This window comes from Mauremys reevesii, linkage group 11, assembly GCF_016161935.1.
Source record: "Mauremys reevesii isolate NIE-2019 linkage group 11, ASM1616193v1, whole genome shotgun sequence".
NCBI classification, from domain to species: domain Eukaryota; kingdom Metazoa; phylum Chordata; order Testudines; family Geoemydidae; genus Mauremys; species Mauremys reevesii.
This window is the reverse complement of record NC_052633.1, coordinates 42,400,029-42,418,623: the sequence shown is the minus strand read 5'-3', so window position 1 is coordinate 42,418,623 and position 18,595 is coordinate 42,400,029. Positions and strand designations below refer to the sequence as shown.

At 43.5% G+C, this 18,595-nt stretch overlaps 1 protein-coding gene across 1 annotated transcript in view; it reads right to left on the bottom strand.

The window, feature by feature from the left end:
• The window catches only part of LOC120374780 (sodium channel protein type 2 subunit alpha-like), a 243,300-nt gene that overhangs the window by 22,441 nt on the left and 202,264 nt on the right, over positions 1 to 18,595 (bottom strand). The gene's annotated exons all lie outside the window — the stretch shown is intronic.

Genomic DNA, 18,595 nt, shown 5'->3' with positions numbered 1-18,595 from the left:
AAATTTCCACTACATGCATCCGATGAAGTGGGTATTCACGCATGAAAGCTCATGCTCCAAAACGTCTGTTAGTCTATAAGGTGCCACAGGACTCTTTGCTGCTTTTAATGAATGAGCAATTATTCAATATTTTGTTTTATCCTGATTGCTCAATGTATGGTTTCATGCTTATTTCCTGCACACAATTCAAACCCAGCTCTAACACAGAATTATTAATTTCCTCATGGACTTTTCTATGACATTCATTATTTTAATATCAGAGTGTTTCATAAACATTAATGAATTTATTTTTACACCCTGTGAGGTGAGGTGGCATTATCCCCATTTTTCAGATGGGAAACCAAGCCACAAAGAGATTATGTTCACAAGTAGCCACTAATTTTGGGTCGGTAATATGAGACGAGTAGGACCTTATCTTTCAGAATACTTACCATTATATAGCATTTTATATGTTCAAAGCACAGATGTCATTGACTTCAGTTGCAGCTGCGAGTGCTCAGGACTTCTGCAAATCAGATGCCAGGGTCTGAACTTGGACACCAGAAAATACCAAACACTGCTAATCACCACCTGTGAAAAGTTTAAGTAATTTGCCCATCATCATATTCTGTGGAATTCTGTGGCAGAGGCAGGGATGGACACCAGTTTTCCAGGGTAGTAACTGCCTTATCCATCAGATTATCCTCTCTCTTCCTACAGCCCCTGCCTCATTTGCTAAACACCTTCCATCTTCTGCAACAAATGAGACAGAGGTCCTGCACACAGTTTCTCTCACTACATAACCCAGAGCACTAACCAAATGAGCTAGAGGACCTGTTGAAAAAAATAGTATGTGATCATGTAATTAATAACTGTATCATAATGCACGTGCATAAGGGGGCCAAAATTTAGGTTGCACAGAGAAGCTTAATTTGGCGTATCCTAACTTCTCAGTGCTTGACTTTGCAATGTTAGTATTCTTTTAACATAGGAAATTACACACAAAACCCCCTATGTTTTTAGAAAAGCAAGCTGAAAAAGCAGAAATTCCATCATGTGTAATCGTACTGATACCCACATGGTTCATAAGCAGGGTTGGAACCTATAGATCTACTCTACAGACTTCTGCCACTTGAGCTGAGTAACTAATAGCAACAGTAATTTGTCATCCTCTGTGTAGAACAGCACTATAGGGGGATGACTCATTCTGACAGCAGTTTTCACAGATATTTGCTGACAGCACAGGAATGGTGAAATGCAGGAGCCTTGGTTTCAATTCCAGGTTGAGGATGGGAGTGTGCTCTTCTGCCTCTGTTCCTCCCAAACCTGCCCCCCCTTCTGTCCTGTCCCTTCTAGCCTGTTCTTGTTTCAGTCCTGTCTAATCCCTGCCCCTGGCTACTTGCCTAGCTAGTCCACCTCTTGAGCACCTCCATTCCAGTCCTAGTCTCCTACTTGGGGTTATCTGTCCAAGTTTCTTTCTCACTCCCCAGGTCTCCTCATCACAATCTCAACCTGGGTTTCTTGCTCCAGTCTCCTTGCCAGATCCTAATTTCACACCACAGGTTCCTAACTTGATCTCAATGTCCATGTCCCCCTGCCCTTGCTCCCACTGCCCATCTCCTCTTTTCCCAGATCCAGTATCCTTCCCCCAAACCAGCTCCAAGACCCAGTCTTTCCACCCCGGCTCATTGTCCCAACTTAATCCCTTTGCTGCCAACACTCCACCAAATCCAGGCTTATTGACCCCCATCTCCTCCTATATTTGAGTCAGGCTGCTTCTTCCTCCATAGCATGCTGCCTGAGCACCAGCAGAGGGAGCACTGGGAGCAAAGGAAAAGAGTCTCCTCTCCTATATCTGGTGCTGCATGCACTCTGCAGTAGCCAGGAGCAGCAATGTGCAGGGAAGTCACTTCAGAGAAGCCAACTCCAGGCTACAACATGCTCAGTGCAGATGGAATCTTCAGAGAATTTAGCTGCCAAACTCTAACGTTTGTACTGAGCATGTACAAACAAGATTTTTCAAAGGCTCATTCCTTGGCCAAATTTGGGCAGTTTTTCATTGGAACTAAAAAAAGGCACATCCTTGACACAAAGAATCTCCCTACCAAATTTCAAGTCCCTGCTCCCGAATATAGAGGTGCTAGAATGTCTCAACAAAACAGCTGTTTTAGCCTGGGCAAAACAATTTATTTTCCCCTACCTTTGTTATCGGAAACTGCTGAACCAGTGCTAAACTTCAGAAACAAACAAAACAAACAAACTTCACCATGAGACTGACAGCATGGAACCTGAATGGATGACGTTAAGTACATTAGAAGCTACTGAAAACAAGGTCTTATGATGGGAAGTACTGGGCAGCTTTACATACAGGCAGTGCTACCAGTTCCACCTATAATGCACACATGCTTTGGTAATACAAGCTTGGACACAGATGATGTATGGAATCCAAGAAGGGGGAAGCTAAAACCACACTAAGATAAAAAATCCATGTTCCTTTTACGAAGGCCTAGTCCTCACAGGCAGGCTCCTTCCCTTTAGGCATCAGCTATGGGGGGAGGACAGCGGGGAAGGGAGCTGCTGAAGCCTGTTCATAAAGGCCCTTACTTCAGAGGTTTGTGTCAAGTCAGAGCCACCAAACTTATAGACAGAAAAATAAAGTCTCTAGGGCTCAGGTCAGGCTAGTTATTTGGGTCCTGCAACCTGTAGCACCACCAGCAAGGCTTCTAGTCCCCTCTCTCTTACTCAGCTTCCTTTTCCTGTTTATATAGCCCAGCCCCAGGGGCAGGGAAGGGTGCTCCTGGATTGTGCCCTCCAGACTGTTCCTTAAAGAGATAGTATATCGCACCATGGGTATATGTAATTAGTATGCAGCATTCTGCTCCAGAACATTTGATATCAAACTTTGAGATTTTTGATTTCTTGAAAAAAAATTAGACAACTAAGATGGAACTATGAAATTTGAATAGCTAATATTAATGAGACCATAAAACAAATATTTTTCTTAAATATTACTTATTAATCTACACAGACTGTTTACCAGAGAACTGATGTATTTTTGGAATGTAACTCTTTCCCACCCCCACTGAAAGTGTTTGAATGGGCCATGATAACCTTTCAGGCTAAAAAGATTTTATATTTTTCAAAATCATTATTCTCTTCACCTTTGTGAAATTAATCATTTGTTTTGTACTTTCCTTGGAGAATTTTGGTTGAAAAATCATCTACAATATCTTTGGTAATTATTTCACTCATTATTATTGAAAGCACAATGTCCTCTGGGTGACAGTCACATTGTATCTTTGTGATCATTTCAATTCCCTCTTGGCTCTGTTCAATAAAAATCTAAGCTCAATAGCTACTGGCCCACAATAGCTCTGCAGAGCTCCCTGCCTCTGCAGCTAAGAAGCTGCCACTGAATCAAGAATCCAAACTGTAAATTCAAAGCAACCACAGAAGACTGCATTACGTTTTCCATTACCCACCAGGCATCCACAATCTATGGATCCTCCTTGCCTAATTGCTATATATGACTAACATGACAGAATGCAATGGTATGGGGAGGGGCGGGGAAAGGTAGAGATGCTCCCCTAAATCATGATGAGGGAATCTTTTGACAACATTCTATAGGCTTAGTTCATTTTAACTGACAGCTATGCCTCTTTTTTGCTGTTAGAGAAGTGTAGCTCCCTCTCCTGTTCACTGGCCCAGTATGAGGTTGTTCAAGATAGGGGAAGCCTGCCTTGCGACTTTTTACACAACTTTGGGAAACTTGGCCTGAGGCTCCTTTGTGTGCCCTGCATTGTGTGTGTTCACCTCAGACCAGACCCACTCAGACAAACCTCCGGGAGCAAGGCGTCAGTCTGTAAAGAACATAGAACAAGATTACATTTCAGTAGCCTCCTCTCCGCCTGCCTGCTATGTGATCCCAGCTCAGTCAGTGCCGAGACCTCTTCCTGGGAGAGCAGAGTGTACATTGTACAACACAACCCCCCTTACAGACATGTTCGAACTCCCACAATAACTAAACCCCAAACAAACAAGCCCACGTTCTCCTTTTGTGTCATTTAAGCTCCCTCTCAGGGTGCTCTTTAAGCTCTTTTAGGTCCTATCTGTAAAGAACATAGAACAGGATTATAGTTCAGCAGCTTCCTCTCTGCCTGCCAGCTACATGCTCCCAGCTCCCAGTCAGCACTGAGACCTCCGGGGGGGGGGGGGGGGAGGGAGAGAGGCACGGGGCAGGTAGAGGGTACTTTCTGCCAGGAACCAAGAAGTTCTCCCAAGATACTGCAGTTTGTAGTACACAACTTGTAGTTCCCAGCACTGCTGTTGAAGCACACTGGACCTTGGACTAGACCAGGAAAACTATCATTCTATGATTTTAGACTCCTGTTGGATGATCTACAATACTCAGAGTGCATTGTATCACTGCTTGAGGTACTTGAGTCAAAGTAAATGTTTTGAAGAGTTATAGAATTTGTACTTGGTAGTTATGTGCAGTTTGGAGAAAGGGGAGCTACTTCATACCTCTGAACAGCCATACTTGCCTAGAGTAGTTTGTCTGGAATTTTTTATTAAAATTTTACCTCACCCTCTGGTTTTCTACTGTACTGTAGGTGATCCAAAAGTACTATAATTCCTGACTTGCTAAAATTCTTAGGCTCCAAAAAATCCTGAACTTCCTTCTGAATTAATTTACATGTATGAATCTAGTATTTCCTTCAGTTCAGTGTTACCACCTACTGCTTAGTATGACAGTATTTTCCAGAACATTTAACTTTAAAACTGGCTACATGCTCAAGGGCTTCTGATAGGCCAGAAGCTTTAGCACTTTTGAACCCACTTAATCTAACCAGCCCACTGGTTGTGGGTAACAAAATAAATTATCTAAATGCTTTCTCTTAAAACTGAGATGAACACTTTACCATTTTTGTAAATATCATTCAATCAAGACAACTATGGGGGAATGAGCTGGATTCTATTCTGGCTCTCGTATCATCAAGAGAATCACTAACTACATGTACATTGTATAATCATTAATGGTGGTGATGCTTGAGCCCTAAAAACACAGCTTAGCTTTCAAATTCTAAGTCACATGGGGAGAAAACATTTTAGTTGTCAACTGAATAAATTTATATGGAATCAGAGACAAAAATCATGAAATCTCATAAGGCTGAGCTCGTCTGAAAATCAAGTCCTTTTAAAGTGCCTCCCATAAATAATCCAAGCCCTGGAGAAATCAAAATCACTAGTCACTTTTGTAAATGTAGGCCATAATAATGATAAATATCTTTAGTAACACATATGGTGATTTAGATTTTCAAAGATCTGTGAAACATTAGCACAGATATTTTTAAACCCCCAAAACATTCTGAGGCAGAGAATCCACAAAGTTTATATGGAAAGTGCTCAGATACTATTGTGATGGACATTAGCACAACCCCCCAAGATAGATAGAGATTCTCAAACTGTGGTTGGTAGATTGAGTGTGTGCCACAATGCATTTGCAGAGAGCTGGCTTGTTTCCAGCTTCAACTTTTCATTAAAAGATTGGTAGAAATACACAAAAGACTTTCCTAATTTTACATTTAAATGAAAGCAATTGCTGTAGTTACCCCACAGAATTCATACAATCATGAATGGGAGGAAAGGGGGCCAGTACAATCACTGACTAAGAAGGAAAGGGAACCCATGAGACAGTCTGTAGTCCACACTACGTAAAAGTTTGAGACCACTGAATTAGAATTTCTGGATGTTCAAAATGTGGGTTTTATTACCTACCTATCAGGGATAGCACTGCCTCTACTGTGTAGACACATTTAAGGAAGATTCAGTTTCACTGCAACCACACATGATTGACTGAAACATCAAATCCTTAATAAAAAGGAGAAAGAAAGCTATAACATTTGTTCTTTGGTGTTTTGAAAGAGGGTCTTGCCACATCAGGCATGGAGTCCAGTTTGCTATTATACATCAAAAATGGAAACAAGTGAGGTTGAGCAGTGATGGCACAATGTGTCAAAATATTAATTATAGCACTTCAGAAATTTGAAAATTCCATACAACACATATGAATCAACCAGTGGACAACTCTCTAACATTGTAGGGGTGGTTTAATGGTGATGGTGGTTTTCAGTTCACCCAGTTTTTTGCTACAAACACTCACCTATCTTTATTACTGCTGTCATTAACATTTAAGAATTCTCAGTAAATCCTTTCCAATATAATCTCTCTAATTGTGAGCAATTGCAGTAAAACTGGCTAGAGTGTCCATCAAAGTGGTTTCTTCTCTCTGGTCTTCAGGAGCTTAGTACAAAATTTGATAGCTTTCAAGAATCCTGGGGAACCTTGAATAAGAAATAAGAGCAGTTGGAACCAGCTGCTCAGAATAGTGAGATCTGTCACATTGTCTATAGCCATCTTTGATCTGACAGTTCTCTCACTCTGAACAGGGCAATGTAAAATCAGTAAAGAAATATAATGTTACATACATTGAAATCCATATTACGCTAGTTTTTAGAGAATTTGAACATAATCCAAGAACAGCTTTATTTATGTTGGTTTTGTTTATCTTCTCAAGTAAGCGCCTCAGGACAGGGAATGTGTCTTCTACCACACCAAGTGTACTGTGAGCACTTAAGGATTAATACTAAATAATAAATAAATGCAATGCTTGTGAGAGGTGCTAGATTGGCACTGATAGAGAACAATACTGTCTATTTATATACAGAATGGGTGCAGCAGCAGTACGGGCTTGCCTACTCTGCCCCACCTATTAATCATGCATTTTAAATGGGCCACCGAACAACTGTCAGATGGTAACAACTCTTAGTCACTAAAATCTTGGGAAAGAGTTGAACCTGTGGCCTCAAGCTGCAAAGTCTTTTTGTAGCTCTTTATCAAATCACCTGAGCCAGCCAGCATTATGTATTTGGCTCCTCTTATTAATTTGATTGGATTTTTTTTTTGAAAATAGTATACTCTGATCACAGTAGTTTTCTCTAACAATTGGGTGACCATCCTGGTTTATAATATTTTACCAATAACAGATACATCTGTTTGCTTTATGCTCCCTTATACATTTTCCTTACCCTTTGAATTACAGTAATTTGTGTGAATTTTAGCCCAATAATTGTCATCTTTGTTTTCTAGTTTACATGAAAAATTGTTTTCTGAGATATTAAGGTACATTTGTCCTATTGTAAGTGACTGTGGCAGTGGCCATTTTAGAGGACAACTTATTCTCTTTTCAGAGTGCTCAGTTCAAAAAGCCTCCTTTTAAAGTGTGCTTGTAAGAAATAGTGTGGAAAGCAGGGGACACCTTCCTCAGCTGAGTTCTTTACATGTTATCATTGATTCTTGTTGTAGCAGAGTTGGCAGCGATAGGATGATTGTGATGGGTGGTGACCTTAATGCCAGGAAAAAGGAGCTTGCCAATGGGATTTCATCCCAAATAAAATACTTGGGTTTACTCCAGTCAGAATCAAAACAGAAAACTCCAATTTGCTTTAGCTACTACAACGAGGCTTGTAGGTACCAACGGTAACTGCAGCAACAAGGTAACTTCTGCAGTTACCAAAACCATATGACACTTCCAAAGTCCCCACAGTTTAAGATCAGTCTTTTGTAACAATGGTTAGAGATTATTATTTTTTTTATAGTCCAAATGCGAGCAAAATAGAATCAGAAAGCACGCAACTATTAGCCCCATCTAGGATTTCAAGGCAGCAGCATTAACAACAAACCCTTTTTTCTCTCAAACTTAAAAAAAAAAAGATTCCATACTAAAAGCAATATTAAGAGAACATTAAGTTTGTATTACTGAGCACTCCATAGTAAGTAGCGGCCCCAATTACTGATAAGATTCCACATGCAACCATAACTCTGGCCTCTTGAACAGACACAGTATGATACAATCTTTAATTATGTGTGTCATGGTTTAGGGCTAGCTACACCCTGCAGTCCTCTCAGTGTAACACCTCCAGGTGATGGGCCTCTTGCCTTCACCTCTCTCGTGGAATCTTGCAATTCTCTCACTCTCTAGATTGGGTCGTCAGTGTGTAGCACACTGTTTACCAACTGCGATTATTTAGCAGGCCCAGCTGGATTCAGATACCCTGCAAGACTTCCTTTGGGACTTGCAACCAGTACCCAGGGGTGAAAGTAGAAGTAAGGACTTACTGGTACAGGGCTGGGTTGGGGCTGGCTCTGGCCCCCGGAAGGGGCGAGGCCTCGAGTGGAAGGGGCAGGGAAGGGGGTGGGGTCAGAGCCAGCCCCAGCCCCAGCCTGTACCCATAAGTGCCCACCCCTGCCCCCGCCCCCACCAGGGTAGCAGCGGCATCCGGGGGCTCCGGCAGCAGGGCTCTAGAGCTATTTAAAGGGCCCGGGGCTCCCCTGCCTCTACGGCCCCGGGCCCTTTAAATATCTGCCGGAGCCCTGGTGTAGAGGCAGCGGGAGCCTTGGCCCTTTAAATAACCCCCGGAGTCCAGCTGCTGCTACCCCAGGGCTCCAGCTGCAATTTAAAGGGCCTGGGGCTCCAGCCACTGCTGGGGGCCCCAGGCCTTTAAATTGCTGCCTGGGGAAGCCGGGCCGCCCCGGTACGGCACACTGACTCTTGCCGGTACACCCTACTGGGGCATACTGGCTTACTTTCACCTCTGCCAGTACCTGAATACAGTGACATAACATAGCCTTTTAACAACAAAGTATTGTTTAATCTCATCAGAAGGAACAAAGCGTAACAAGAAAAGGGTTTTTAACACAACTACCAGTCAACTTGCTTAACCGTCTTACCCAAAATGTAAGTAAGCCTTGCTCATTCAGACATCCCCCATGTTTCAGTCTGGGGGGACAGTCTGTACCCCTGCAGCTTCTGCCTCCCTCCTTGCCTATCCCCTCTATGCAGTGCATCTCTTTATTAATTCCCCAAATCCTTTGTTTCTCTTGAACCTGTTTAAACTGGTTTATGCACCCCAGCAGAGGGGGTCGGGGATAGACTTCCAAAAAGTTGATTGTCTGCGCTGACCTTTAATTATCAGTAAATGGGGGTGTAATCGATCGCGCCAGGGCTCGACCCTCCTGGGGCAGGAGGGGAGCCACACCGACTCACTACGTCCTCTGTTACAAGGGGCTGAGCAACAGCACACAGTTCACAGAGGCTCAGGCCCTTTGGTGCAGGGGCTGAGCAGCAAACAGTACAAGGAGCTCAGGCCCTTTGGTGCAGGGGCTGAGCAACAGTACACAGTTAGTGAGCTCAGGCCCTCTGATGCAGGGGCTGAGCAGCAACAAACGGGTTGGTATATAGGCCCAGGTCCTTACACCTGAGCATTGGGTGAGGGGGAAAACTGCCACCCGTGAGTGGGGTGGCAGGGGGGACGCAGGCCCACCCACTCCACTGCGTCCCAGCCCAGGGCCCTAGCAGCGGCTATCACCGCTGCAGGTCAGTGGGGTCCTGACCGCAACACACTGACATCGGCACGTCTGTGTCTGCAGCCTGACTGGGGTCGGCTACCCCTGGGCTACTTCCAGTTTCCCCCTCAAGGCCTACCTCGTCCGTGGCAGCGGTTCCAGGCCAGTCAACGAGCATGGGCTCCTCTCAACCAGGGCTTGGTGGCAGGTCCGGCAGCTCCTCGGGGAAGTCCGGCCACGCGTGCTCAGGCGGCTCCTCTGGGTAACAGCAGGGACGGGGAGGCTCCGACGGCTCCTCCTCGTAGCAGGCGCGGGGGAGTTCCAGCGGCTCCTCCCAGTACCGGCCACGGGGGAGCTCCGGTGGCTCCTCCTCGTAGCGGGCGTGGGGAAGCTCTGGCCAGTCAGGACAGCTGCCTTGGGTCCTGGAGGGTTCCCAGTCGCGAGCTCCCGGCGGCACATCTGCTCCCTGCGGTGGCTGGGCTCTGACTGAGCTCTGGCGGCCGGCTTTTCTACTTCCTGTCCCGCCCCTTGACTTCCGGGGGGCGGGGACAGGTGGCGGTGGCTCCGCCCACTTGGGTGTCTGCAAGGGCGCTCCCTCTGCTGGGCAGGAGGGGAGCCACACCGACTCACTACAGGGGGGCAATGGAAAGATTTGTCTGCTTTCCTGTCTATGTGCAGGTCCTCTCATGCCTGAATTAACCCCCTAACAATCTTATAGCAAACACCACAAACAAGCAGCTGGAATATATACTGTTACTCCTGGGGGATTTCTGCGCCACTGCACAATGCAGAATTTTGCAGAAATTAACATTATGTGCACAGAATTTCCTGTCCCCCACAGAAATGGGCTGCAGTATATCTTCCACTATGCGCATGTCATTTGGCTTTCTACAGAAAAACTGCAAAATCTGTTGTGCATGCACAACTTCTATTTTCAGCCATCATTTGGTCAAATCAAAACCAGATTTCACTGAACACTAAAAGATATTTCTGTTCCATAAAGGACTATGTCCATACCAAATTTCAACTTTCAAACCTCCAGCTATTTAGGATTAGATTGGTTCAAAAAATCTTGCAAAAATGTATTTATGTAAAAAAGCATATATCTCTTAGCTCTAGCTGAACCATTGTTCACCTTCAGCAAGACTAAAAAACTCCAGACTAATTGATGACCGTTCCAGAAGGGCCTGAGTAATTAAATACAGCTAAAATAGAAATTAAATAACCTTATCGACAATGAGTGGCTACACCTGTGATAAGCAGCCACCAGTCTGAGGCACTAGCACACCTTTGCCGCAAAAGTAACCTATCCCTCAAATTATTAATGTTACACTCAGTGTGTGGCGCTCCTGTGCTTTTCCCTCGAGTGCCATTCAAAACATAGTCTAGAATGCCTAGCACAGAATTACATATTTTCAACATTTAACCTGAAATAATTAACAGTAATAAAATAACTGGTGTTATGTTCCCCATTATACCCTTATGTAACATTATGCCAGCTAACAATGCTTTGTTGAAGGTTTTTTGCCCACTAAAATGTAGTACTAGCAATTTCTACATTTGCCTAAAAACAAATCACTGCAGTTTTCTGTTCTTACCAACACATCTGATGGCACTACCAATGTTTATTGTTACAGTAAGACAGAGAGCTTCCTTGGGCAGATATATATGAAGAAGATGTGGAACACACCCATCTTTGTCTCCTCAGGCCTCTTGACTTCATGTTGCTGGTGTATGTCCATCTGCCCTCTGAGGAATCAGGCGGCAGATGAGTTTATTGAGTTTCTCAGTATTCTTTTAAGAGGCTTCAGCAGAAATCAGTGGATTACTGAGACCTTGATCCCCAAAAGGCTGTTGCCTTGTACAGTACCCGCAGCTGCTGCAGAGTATTCTGGCTGCCTGATACAAAGTTTTAAACCATTGCTTCTCAGGCATGGTGCACAGCTAATCCGCTCTGTCTCCTGTTCTGATGGCCAAACCTGGATATAATTTACTGAATGAGTCGAGGAAAATTAGCTGTTTCCATTTTGCTAGCATTTGTGGAGAGACAGGTAAGATCTAATTTTAAATCCTGCAATCTAATTCTTTGCCACACATTGGAAACTGGGCAGGGAGCCAAAAGATAATGCAGGGTGTCTCTATCCACTCACAGGAAACTACTGGTTTGACTTAACCCTTTAAAGATTGGGAGAGGGATTTTTATGGCTTTATGAAATTAAGATACATAGATAATATATAGATATAGGCATGCATTAGGTTCTTAAATTATTTTCAGACACTCAGAAAGCTGTCCCACCCCCCCCCCTTTGGAGGATATTTACATTGGAAACACTTAGAGGTTATGCAAAGAAACAGGTTTACAAATGCTCCCTATCAGATGTGAATACCTTTGAGACCAAGTGGATTTATATTCTCTTAAAAATCTGTATTTCTATACTTGAGTAGTTAAACTGAGATTTTGGAGGAGAAGGGATTTCAGGTCTTGTATATGTGTGACAGGTAGTATATGTCACATGCTCTCAATCAGGATTTTAAGGATGAGGTTACTTGATAGGCAACTCTCCTCCTTACCTAAAAAAGAAAAAGAAAACAGAAAGAAAAAGGAAAAAGGGGAAAAAAGGCGTTCAGCAACAGGAAGAAACCAGATGACTCCGCTGGCCCCCATTCAACCCTCTCCCTTAATATTTCTTTCTTTATGATTGCCAAGTCAAGTAGAGCACACTCTACCACAAATCACTTAGTGACACACAACATTAGTGTATGCATGTACTAATGGATTTAGTTGCTTTTTGTGATGAAAAAGGTTTATTTACATGTACACTAAATGTTGTCTTTGAGATGTTTTTGTGCACATATATGTTCCACTGTAGGAGTATAGGTGCCCAATGCCAGCAGTACCAGTAAGGGGTTTATGCATCCGTTGTCCTTGTGCAGTAAGCCGAGAGTATGAAGGAGTACCTCCCCATCTATTCCTTCACACTTCTGGGAACTAATGCCCAAAACAGTGGACGAAGTGGGAGGGTCATGGAATGTGTATGTGCACAACACATCTTAAAGAACACCAATTACTATACAGGTAAATCACAGACTTTTCTCCTTGCAGATGTAATCGCTAACAACCCCTCCCCCCACTGTTTTAATTGCCAGCAGCATCAGGGATGTTGTTGTCAAAGGTTCAAAGGAGGAACCCATCAAGACAGCCCTATTAAATTCAGGTCCCATAAAGGTAGTGGATGAGACACAGGAGGGTACATATGAATACGTCCCTTTAAAAATCTGGATAAAAAAGAGAAGCAAGAAAATAGAAAACCCATCTACTGGTGCATGTACTGCAGAGATGGATGTTAGATGGACTGTCACTAAACTAGAGAGACAAGACAGGTGAGGTAATATGTTTTATTGGACCAGTTTCTGTTGGTGAGAGAGACAAGTTTTCAAGCTTACACGGAGCTCTCTCTCAAGTCTCACTGAACTGATAGAGAAAGCAGGAGCTTTCAGATGCAGCAGGTAATCTAGCATATGTCTAATCTCCCAAGGTGTTCAAAGTGCTTGAGCCCGAAATTGACCCAACTGAGTCCCCCAACCCCTGGTAGGAAAGGAACCCCTCTGCATATGTTCAAGGGTCCAACAACCAATCCAGAGACTGAATCATTAGTCTGGAGACACAAATCAGCATGGAAGACACACTGATTGAAGTCAGGTTTGCAGACAGCTGAGGTGAAGTGTTGCATGCTGAGTCATATACATGCATGGGCCCAAGTGTCCCAATAGGTATAGGCAGGGTCATAACTGAGGGGGTGGGAAGGGAGATGAGCAGAGCAGCCACCCAGGGCACAAAGCCACGCAGGTGGAAAAATGGGGCCAATGAGGCCAGATGTAGGTCTGGTGAAGGGCATACTCTAGCCGATGCCAACTGGTAATGTCTAAAAGGCTTAGATCTCCTTCTAGAGAAATTCCAAGGTCTTTGCTAGTAAAATTATTTCTTTTGCATTTGATACTTGAACTGTTTCCTCTGTTACTGGGGTGTAGAGCCCCAGTAATTGGAGAGTCATACAGGAGTCTCTAACATGTGCATGGAATCATCTTTTTTTTTTTTTTTTGAGAAAACGGTTTGGATCCTTCAAGTGGTAGGCCTTGCATTGTGTTTTGTAGCTCCCTTGGGATGCCAGAGCTACAACCAAGAGGAACATCTCAGCAAGAGGACTATAGCCATGGAACATGAAGTGATGTTGGCCATGTTGTAACTGCCTCCAAGAACTGCTCCTTGTATTCTTTGGGCAATATATCTGAACAATTTGTTAATAAAGTTATATTTGGACAACAATGCCTGATAATTTGAATATTCATAGTGATATAGGCCTTTCTGATGTGTAAGTATAGTCTTTTATACCCCTCGTCTTTCAGGGTAGCCTTAAGGTGAGACTGCCTTGAACGCTCATTGGCCACTGCGACCACAGGAGAGTCTTGGAAGGAGTTAGTAAATAAATAATCAAATTCCTGCTGGGTGATCTGGTAACATCTGACCACCCATTTGGCCATGGGTGGAATGGAGACCATGTCTGCCAATGCGTCTTTGCAGGTTCCAGCAGGGCTTAATTAATTGGAGGGTAATCCTTCCCAAGCAGGAGTTTGCAAGATATCTAATACTTTGTTTAGTGTGTCTTACACAAGTTCTGCCTGCACCCCTAGACATATGACCACCCTCCACAGGAGTTTCTGAAATACTTTAAGTCCTCATGGAGCGTTGATGCCAGCTCTGGAATGATGACCTTTATCTAGAGAAGAGGAAGAAATATTGGGAGGGGGAACATCTAAGGGTTCCTTCCTGGACAACTCCTCTCCTGTGGGCTCTAACAAAGGAGGAGGAGACTGCAGGACAATCTACCCTAGTAGTCACTGGTACTGGAGAAGGCAGCCTCCTCCTACATTGTGTCTGTGATGGGGACCTAGATGCTCTTGAAGCAATCCAAGATGCCCAATAAGGCCATAGAGGGTAGTTTTTGTACTGCCCACGGTGGTGGGCACCATACTGGGTATCTTTCTAAAGATACTATTCTTGACTTATGGTCCGTGTGCTCCTAGAGTGTGACCGGTACGGAGCCCTGAAAGATCTTGGAGGAGATATAAAAGTGTATCATGGTCAGAGTCTGAAGAGGAGGAGCTACAGGTTGTGATGGGTTCCCTCTGGGGTGCCAACTAGTCCTCTGACCCACCAGCCTGAGCTCCCTCTCTCACTGTGCTGCTGTGAAAAGCTGCAAAGCTCTCCAAGTTTGCACTTTCACCAGCATTCACACAAGTAGGGACACACCCAGCTGCAGTTACATGCAGGTTCTCTAACCACCAGCCTCCCAGTCTAGAATCCCAGAGCAGTACTGTCCTGCCCTGGTCAAAATCTGGCCAGTATTTGGGATTAATGCCCGGTCCGCCTCTCCCTCAATGTGAAGAGGACCATGCACACTTGTGGTAGCCAATCTGAGATTTCCCCTCAACACCTTAGTCAAATGTACACTGGTTTGGATTAAAACATAAAATAAGTTTATTAACTACAAAAAGGTAGATTTTAGGTGATTATAGGTGATAGCAAACAGATCAAAGCAGATTACCTAGTAAATATACAAAAATGCAAACTGAGTTTAACATACTAGATAGGTAGGATATAAATTAACAAATTCTCACCCTGAGTGATAAACAGACTGGCAGATTCTTTAGGCACAAGCTGCCTTTGCTTTGCAGCTTGGGTTTCCCAGGTTTTCACACAGGCTAGAAATCCTGTTAGCCTAGGACCATCACTTCCCCCAGTTCAGTCTTTGTTTCTCAGGTGTTTGTTGTAGGGAGAGTGAGGTACCATAATGATGTCATTTCCCCTTTTATGTCTTCTTCCCACTTGCTGGAAAGTTCTTTTGCTGTGACCTGGGTCAAACAGTTCCCATTGTGTAGTGCTACCGCTGAGAGGTTTCTATTGTACACCGTTCCTGGGGTAATCCTTGTGCTTGTGTGCATTTCCTCAATAAGCCATTAACATTGTTTGGCCTTTTTACTGTTGTACCTGAATAGCTGTACCTCACATGTTCCAGAAACACATATATAGCCAAACTTCATAACTTCACATACGATGATAGGACATACAATCCAATCAGTTATTAATGTCTAGTAGATCAAGACTTTTAGAATGATACCTCACAAGACATACTTTGTACAAAACATATCCTAATTACATGACAGTGGTGAATAAGGGGGTGCCAGGGTGTCATATAGATCTCCTCAGTAAATGGAGGTGCAGTTCCAATAGACCTACTGGAGGTCTTGATGCCAGTATTAAAATGTGCTGCCCTAAAGATACCAACATTGACGATGTATTGGACGGAGCTGCTGAAAGCAGGTGAGGGATCAAAAGGCAGAAAGGTGAGTTGATGTCAACAGTGCCAGCAGAGCTGATGTTGAAGGCTGTATGGACAATGCAGGTGGAACTGCCAGTGACATGGCAGCATGTGACTTTGACAGTACCAACGTGATTGAGGCTAATGTGATTGAAGCTGGATGATGTAGTAAAGGAGAGTCCAGAAGAGGGGGAGACAAAAGGTCCTGCCATTGCAAAGACTACTTACAGCGTCAACAGCATGAAAATTGCAGGCAACTGTTTGTTCCCAATGACAGTGGCACTGGACTTGACTGTGCCAGGGCTAGGGATCTGCCTGTGAAGGCAATGGTCTCGATGGCCCTGCTGGAGCAAAAGTGGACAGTGCCATCGAGTGCCAGTGTTTGCAACCAGACCTTGACGGGGCACTCGAGGACTTTTCAGAAGATTTCTTAGATGACTGAGACTTCCAGGGTCTGTCAGTCTCAGAGGAGGCTGTGGGAGAGGATGAACAGTGTTTCTCACCCAGTGTGGGGTTAGAAGCCAGGACAGCTGGAGGGGTACTCCTTGTCTGTTCTCTTGTGGTCAGGGGCAGGCTCTGAAGAGCAACATATTGCCTTTTTCCAGGGAATACACCTTGCTTCTTCATCCTCATTGGAAAGAAGGTACAAATAGGATCTTTGTCCCTCACATGTCTCTTGCCTAAGCAAATTAGGCAGCTTTTGTGCCTATCACTAACAGGTATCAGCCCTGCTCATGGCACACGGTTTGAATCCTGGGGACTTTTACACAGTAAAACCCCAGAATCAGAGAACTACTTACCTAACTAAACTATACTAACAATAAAACTAATGACAACTGTATACAAATGAGAGAAATGCTCATTTCTAAAGGCTGGCTAACCAAAGCTGAAGAGCACCAGAGAGCTCCAGCTCTCGCCACAGGAGATAAAAAGGGACTGAGAGGGAGGTAGTAGCCATGTCCCTTTATACCCTTGGCTCAGCACACATGGATAGTGAAGTCACATGGGCTGCCTGCTGGTATTGCTGGCAAAAGTCTCTGATTTGAATACATCGGTGGCACGTACACCTACAGTGGAATGTGTATGTGCACAATCACTCGAAGGAGAATGAGTGAGGCTCTTGGAGAAATCCCAGATAGGAGCAGATAGATGCTTTACAGATGGCATGATTAAGGTTGATGGCTTAAAACAGGGGTAGGCAACCTATGGCAAGGGTGCCAAAGGCGGCACATGAGCTGGTTTTCAGTGGCACTCACACGGCTCAGGTCCTGGCCACCGGTCCGGGGGGCTCTGCATTTTAATTGAATTTTAAATGAAGTTTCTTAATCATTTTAAAACCCTTATTTACTTGACATACAACAATAGTTTAGTTATATATTATAGACTTATAGAAAGAGACCTTCTAAAAATGTTAAAATGTATTACTGGCACGCAAAACCTTAAATCAGGGTGAATAAATGAAGACTCGTCACACCACTTCTGAAAGGTTGCCAACCCCTGGCTTAAAATGTCCACAACATGTGAAAAAAGTCATCATCTGAGGGCTTTTTTTTTTTTTTTTAAACACAAATTAAATTATGGAGAAGTCTTGCTTGGTAGAAAATTGGCTATAAAGACCATGAATTTTTATTTAATAAAACCTTAAAAAAAAAAGATGACCAACCAAACCCACGTGGTTTTTGCTATGTAAATCAAAGTTATGACAGACACACCGTCTCAGGGATGAGACATACTCACATCTTGCCACAACTGTATTCTTCAAAGGTCCTTATTCCTCATGCTTCTTGGGATTGAGAGAGAGGAAAAAAAGCACACTTATGGGGGTTTAATCATCCTGGTTCTCTAGTCTCTCCACTTTGGTAGTGTAATTGGTAGTGTATCACTAATATGGTACTGTATTGCTAGGTCGGTGACACCTGTATCATCTCAGAAATCTCGTCAACATGAACGCACCACTTATTTTATTCTAATGTTTCATTCTCTGCCATCCTTCAATAATACAATTTAAATAATTAAAACAAAATTACTTATTTCTTTTGTATTATACTGGGTTCGAGTCACTAGAAGCCTAAGAAATGTGATGGGGGAGACTTGCCAGACTAAGTGGTCACCTATCTCTTCTGGCCACAAATTTGTCAGCTCAGGAAAATATTGTCTGGCATCCTCTCTACCCTTGTGCTCCCAGTTGCTTGCAGTGCAATCTTGACTGCCTCTTGAAATTATTTTTATTTGGAAATTTGTATAAAATTACCATAGTAAGCATTAACATTAAAAATGCAACTTGCTTCAAAACATTTTCTAAAAATCAATGTCAGTGTTAGCTGTTTCATGATTATTTATGTAGCAACCACAGTCTGCGAGGAGATTTTTTCAAACTGATAAAAGACAAGCCCGCAATGTAACCAGGGTACAGCCTAAATATATAACAGGCAAGGGAGAGGATAGGACAGTGACTGTGCAATGGATCACAAGCATTCACACCAAAGTGCCATGATTTGAACATTTTATTTTTAAAAGTAAACATCCACTGGGGCATAGGGAATGCTTGAGGAGATATCCTTGGAGAGATGCCTTTTGAAGAGAAGCTTGAAGGAGGAGAAAGTGGAGCCATGACAGATTGTGTCTAAAAGGACTAAGGAGGTTCCAGGAATATAGGGCAGCATGGGAAGATTCAATAATGGGAGTGGAATCATTGTCTTTACATTCTCCTCTGGAGTACTGTGGTTATAGTTCAGATATGAGTCATACTGATATATCCAGCTTTTTAAAGGCATATTTCAAACTGAAAAGCATCTGAAGACTGCAGGCTGCAAACTATTCATTCTGTTTACCAG